Genomic DNA, 6,762 nt, shown 5'->3' with positions numbered 1-6,762 from the left:
TGGTGGACCAGTGTCTCATCAGGAAGTGTCTTATCTGGGGTCTGGGCTTTAAAAGCTGTGCTCACACTCAGCAGATGCACAAGCGTCAGAGTGCAGAGTGCAGCTGAGCTCTCAGGGGAATCTGTCTGCCGTTAGAATGTTGCCCAACAGACATTCCGTGGGCTGCCTGTGACATCACAATGATCCTCTACTGTAACATCAGCACATGCTCAAGTTGCTATGGCTACCAGGAATGTAAGGCAGCTCCATGGCATGTATGGATAAGAGGATGTACAGTACTATCCATAATTAGGCAGCAGTGCATTATGGGCTGTGTAACAGCACAAGACAGAGAGTGCAATGCTGGCTTACATTAGCATGTATTTGTTGGTAAATAATTGAACGCTGCCACTTATTTTTCTGTGAGGCTGTCTGTCTGTCTTGTTCATGCTTTGCCTGGCTCAGTGTGTTAGTGGGCATGTGATGTACTGTAAAGTGCTCTCTGGGGGGGGGGGAGTGGGGGGGGGGGGGGCTAGCAGGAGATTGACGCATTAGGACCCCTCCAGAGATGAGTCACATGATCAGATAGGCCCAGTCCCTCCCAGTCCACAGAGAGATACTGATAGTCCATCAACTTCACAGCACAACACAGGACAACACACCACACACAGCACAGCACAACACAACACAACACAACACAACACAACACAGCACAGCACAGCACAACACAACACAACACAACACAACACAACACAACACAGAATGGGGTGGCACAGCACATCAGAACAGACAGATCTCTCATCACATCTCTCTCTCTCGCTCCACATCTCTCTTTCTCTCTCCATGCATTTATAAGCTCTTTTTTCCTGCCTGTCTGTATTTCATCCTGCAGCTTATTTTCTGTATTTATTTGATTTTCTTGTTTCCTCACACTGTCCTCCTCTTCCCCTCTCTCTTTTCTCTGTCACTCACTCTCTCCTCCTCTCTCCTCATCTGTCACTCACTCTCTCCTCTCTCTTTTCTCTGTCACTCACTCCTCCTCTCTCCTCATCTGTCACTCACTCTCTCCTCCTCATCTGTCACTCACTCTCTCCTCCTCTCCTCATCTGTCTCTCCTCTTTCCTCCTCTCTGTTTCTCCTTTCTCATCTTATCTTCTCTTATTCTGTCTCCTCCTCTCTTCTCTTCCCAATCCCCCTTTCTTCTCCTCCTCTCTCCTCTCATCCCCCACTCCTCCCAACCTCCTTCACGGAATCTTAAGCAGAAGAGGATTTACTAATAGACCCAAAATAACAGGATTCCAGCAGTTTGCTGATAACATCCCAGGATTCACCCAGAGGAAAAATGTTTGTGTGTGTGTGTGTGTGTGTATAAGACAAGAGGAAAGATTTTATGTGAGAGAGAAATTATGTTTGTGTGTGAAAAAGAGAGAGATAATGATTCTGTGTGTGTGTGTGTGTGTGTGTGTGTGTGTCTGTGTGTGTCTCCATAGGGGGGCAGATGAGGAGCTACTCATTTCTACACAATCAGAGACAGAACTCAGATACATCACAGAAATCTAACTAACAATCTCTCTCTCTCTCTCTCTTACACAATCACATGAACACAGACACACACACAAATACACTTCTATACACTCACACAAGCACACAGGCACAGGCACACACACACACTCACACGAGCACACAGGCAAGCACACACACACAAACACACACACACACTTACATACACTCACACGAGCACACAGGCACACACACACACACTTACATACACTCACACGAGCACACAGGCACGCACACACACACAAACACACACACACTTACATACACTCACACGAGCACAGAGGCACGCACACACACACAAACACACTCACACGAGCACACAGGCGCGCACACACACACAAACATATGGCAAGCCGATTGAGCATTTATTCAGATATCTTGATATCAGCCATAATTGTCATGTACATGCAAGCCATTTCTGTCCACTAGTTAACTAGTGAGCCATTTCTGTGTGAACTAGTTAACTAGTGACAGCCAAAATGCTCACTAGTTAACTAGTAAGGCCCAAATTCTCTCTAGTTAACTAGTTCATATGTTTCATATCTTACTAGTTAACTAGTAATGCTCAGCATGTTCACTAGTTAACTAGTGGACACTGAAATGTGCACTAGTTAACTAGTTTAAAGACTTCTATATTTTACTAGTCAACTAGTAAGGTACAAAAATGTTTACTAGCTGACTACTGAATGTCAAATTCCCACTTGTTAACTTCTATGTAATTTGGCCAGCCGCTTGAGCATTTATTCTGATATCTTGATATCAGGCCAACATGCAAGCCATTTTTTGTCAACTAATTAACTAGTGAGCCATGTTTGTGCACACAGTTAACTAGTGAACACATATTAGCTTCACTAGTTAACTAGTGAGAGCCAGAAATGTCCACTAGTAAAGGCCAAAATGCATACCAGTCAGCTAGTTGAAGGCGTTTGGGTCTCACTAGTTAACTAGTGACAGCCAAAAATGTGCACATGTTTACTAGTGAAGGCAAAACTCCTCACTAGTTAACTAGTTGGAGTAGGTCAATGTCAGTAGTTAACTAGTGAACCATAAATGGCTTACTAGCTAGCTAGGTGATGGCAGCAGGCTCACTAGTTAACTAGTTGATGCATCCTTTGTCCAAACTAGTTAACTAGTAAGGTCATAAATGTATACTAGTAAAACTGGTTGAAGCCTAAATTCACACTAGTCAGCTAGTGGCGCAGAATTAAACTTAGGAGGTGGAGAACTCTGAAAATTGAGGCTTTCTATTGGCTCCCTATGTCCAAATAGAACATGACAACCAATCACAGCGCAGAATTTCACAAAATCCCACCCACAACATTTGCATGTGGCACACAAGTTAACATGCTGCCCAAAGGAACTTTAACTAGTAAACTAGTGGCTTCAATGTGACACTTACATGTAAACTAGTGAAGGCAGAACTGCTCACTAGTTAACTACTGAAGACACAAATGCCCACTAGTTAACTAGTGAGGTCTAAAAAGTGTCACTAGTTTACTAGTGTGCACCAAAACACCCACTAGTGAATTAGTGATGGCAATTTCCATTCGACTAGTTAACTAGTGAGGTGCAAAAAGCACAGAACACAATCCCGACTCGCCAGCTACTCAAACCGCTGAGGGACCCCGTGCGAATGCGCGCAAGATATCAACGCCCTCTCAAGTCTGCTAACGGCTCTTTCCTCAGTTTTCTCGCTGATGGAGTGGAAGACGGCGGCGTCTGAAGGCTCACTGTAAGTATGCTCCTATGTGCTTTCTTTTTGAAGTTACCTAGTCTATCCAGTGAAAATGTCTTACTTATCTAGCTTGCTGATATAATCCGATTAGAAATTGCTATACCGTAACGTTAATGGCCAGCTTGATGGCTGTAGCTTCTAGTGCTAGCTCATATTAGCTGCCAAGTTACACACCAGCTAGTTTCTAGGTTGCGCACGCTAATTTAGCTCACCTTTCACAGGGCTAAATCCTGTCTAACTTGAGCTTTGTTAACGTTTCATAACTTAACTCAAAATTATGTTTAAAATGAGCTAAGCTAACTTCATGTGTTTTGCCTGTGAACAACAAAGTTGGCTTGCGTGAGCTAGTGTTGGCTAACGATAATGTTAACAGGAAAATTTGTTTTTTTTCTTAGTGATTATGGACTCGGGCGCTGTCTTAAAGAAAACCTAGGCTACTTTGGATGTGTTTAAACATCATTTCGTTCTGGTAGGGGGCTGATTTCACATTGGTTAACGTTGCCTGTCTTGGATAACTTGAACGTTAGCAGCTGATAAGCTAATTAAGGTTATAATGATATTCCCTGTCATAGCCCGATGTGAGTCGTGCATGCTCAGATGTGTTTGTTGGTTCCAAAAAGGGACTTTTTGAACTTTGTTGACAATATTTATACTTAAAACAAACTGCTTCGGGATTAGTGCCCTTATATTTTGTAAAAGTTAGCGAGTCGGCTAACTGGCATACTATGGGCTTTGCTATGTGGCTGCACAAAATAAGCAGGGAAGGATTTTCGATCCGATATAAAAAGTCGTTTTTGCAGACGCGTTTCCTGGTTCCAAAACCGGCTTTTGCTAACTTTTATCTAATATAAGGCCACAAATCCTCGGTTATGTGTTTTATGTAGACATACCGCCGTCCAACAAGTTCATTGAATGATGATGAATGTTTCTTGAGTAAGATTTAATGAGAAGGGGCAGTATTTGACTTTTGCCTCTTTATAACTGCTTTTTCACATCTTTACATGCTTCATTGTGGAGCTGGAGGTCTTTCTACCGTCAAGTATCATTGCCTTGTCACAGACCAGACGATTTTCAACGGAACTATGAGCTAAAATGATCAGCATCACACTCTCTGGATCCTGATATAAAGCTCATTTTTTAATGGAGTGTAAGATTGGTAATGTTAAATATTTGGCAGTTTCTTTCTGATGATAAAAGTAATGTATATTTATGTTCTACATCTGTGTTACAGGTCATTCACCAGTGGCTCCAGTCTGGTTTGGGGGTCTACCCTTTCTCATCCTGGCCTGCCAGCCAAGTAAAGTAAGCTACAGTTTTACATTTGATTTATTTGACTTTTGGTCCACACTTAAAAAATAATAATAATAATAATAAAATAACCACATGCTTTTGTAACTGCCTTTATCAGTTCAGGATGAATTGAATGTAAATCTCAACATACAAAAATATGCTTGTCTTCTGTAATAAAATCCACCTACTTCAAAAGCTCTCTAATGAAATGCACATATTTTTATTTTAGAAGATAAATAACTACAGACCTCTGCTGCTGATACCGGTTCAGGATGAATTGCAGGTAAATCTCAACATATAAAATGCTTTTATCAGCTTTGATAAATACCTCATTTCTAATACCCCCCCAAATGCTGGACTTTGTAACTAACAAGTAGTTGTGTCTGGAACCGCTTTTCTGATGCCTTTTTGTATTTTAAGGAACAGGTCTTTGCCAAAATGTGGTAAATTCCATAACTCCTCATCACACTTACAGGAAGGCTACACTGCGCACGTAACTGAAGCATTCAGTTTGCAGAGCATCTGTTGCAACAATTGGCTTCCACTGTAGTCAATGGAACTGGTTACACCAGACGTGACGGGCGCATAGTATGTTTAAAAAACATTGGATTAGTCTTCTAAAATTATTTTTACACTCTGCGAACCGAGTGCTTCACTTGCGGACTTACAGGTAGTAGATTTTGTCACAGTTAGACAGAGCCGATAGCAGCCTGCTGGCGGCGGTAGCTTTATATTCATGTAGCAGACATTCCGTTTAAAAGTAGGTAGTTATGTATAACAACTCATTTTGTTAAGGCCCATTCACACCAAAAACGATAACGATAACTATAAATAAATATCGTTCTCGTTAATATGAATGACGACGTTCACACATAAACTATAACGATAACGACATGAAGAACGATATCGTTGGGGATCACTTTCAGAGCGATTTTCACAACGATAAAATGCTAATAGCCAATCAGAACCCATCGAATTTTAGCCCTCACATTTATTAACACAATGAGAGACTTTGTTTATCGTTGTTCAGTGTGAACGCTTTTATAGTTATGGTTATAGTTATCGTTATCGTTCTTGGTGTGAATGGGCCTTTATGCTTCTATGATTACAGATGCTGTGAGTCAGTGGTTCAACCAGCCAACAAACAGGAAAAGCTCAAGGCGAAGTCTTAACTGTCAGCAACTCTACCCAAAAAAATCAGGCTACTTATTTCCCACTAAGAAAAACAGTGGTCTGGTATGAAGGTTATCTGTGTTTTGGAACATGTTCTTAATATTCATTAAATAATAATAATAAAAAAAGTTTGACACTTTATGGTTGCATTTCATTTTACCTCTAATACCTGTTCAATGTATTTAGTGTCTACGATGACCTCTCATTGAGCATTGAGGTGCAGTGAGGAGCATTGAGACAAGTTTCCACAATTGGACAGTTAGCAATAAAGGATTTACAGTTTGTAACTGATGGATAACTTGTAGGCTATTGTAGTGTAGCAGAGCTGAATTGATGTAGCCTACTGCTAGTTAAACCCCTATTTTCATACTTGCTGTTTCACAATGAAGGCATTAGGTTGTAAAATCACAACGTGCTTCACATGATAGATTTTGACTTCATGTCTTGAACTGAATGTATTAAGTCATTTGTATTATTTGTCATATTGGTTGGTACAATACTTTACATTAAAACCTAGTGCAGTCTAGGTGTTGGCCAGATAGGTTAAGCTATATATTTCTGTAGTAGTAGCTAGTTTTTGGCCATGAAATATGCCAGGGATATGGGCCAGATGAACTGCTTCATGAATGGATCCTAAACGGATCCGGGGACGGATGATTAAGCGGTCCGAAATGATTCATGGGCGGATGCCTTCATATGACCGGGTCCAAAGCGGACCCGGAGCGGATCTGTGGCTCATTCGCGGATCCAAAGCGAAACCGTGGCGGATGTATCCATTTATGTACGGATACGCAATGGGACCGCCGCGGTGTCTGATCGGATCCACGAACCACCATCGCTGCGGATACGCAGCGTGTGCAAGTGGACACAGTTTCGATCTGATTTCTGATCCGCCCGAGTTCACCAGACCTCCGGCTGGGATAATGTTTAGAGTCCGTTTGCTGTCTGGGTAGTTAACTAGTGGAACAATGGAAGTCTCACTAGTTTGCATGTATGGCAGTGAAGCAGCTCACTAGTTAACTAGT

At 41.7% G+C, this 6,762-nt stretch overlaps 1 long non-coding RNA gene across 1 annotated transcript; it reads left to right on the top strand.

Annotated features, from left to right (window-relative positions):
• Positions 1-3,235: 3,235 nt before the first annotated feature.
• LOC125302590 lies at positions 3,236-5,686 on the top strand. The gene is made up of 3 exons (XR_007194931.1): positions 3,236-3,271; positions 4,506-4,576; positions 5,676-5,686. It is a non-coding gene; the product is annotated as an uncharacterized LOC125302590 (long non-coding RNA).
• The last annotated feature ends 1,076 nt before the right edge of the window (positions 5,687-6,762 follow it).

This window comes from Alosa alosa, chromosome 10 (genome assembly GCF_017589495.1).
Source record: "Alosa alosa isolate M-15738 ecotype Scorff River chromosome 10, AALO_Geno_1.1, whole genome shotgun sequence".
Taxonomy (NCBI): Eukaryota; Metazoa; Chordata; class Actinopteri; order Clupeiformes; family Clupeidae; genus Alosa; species Alosa alosa.
Note: the sequence above shows the minus strand (reverse complement) of the source record. Positions and strands in the feature narration are given on the sequence as shown.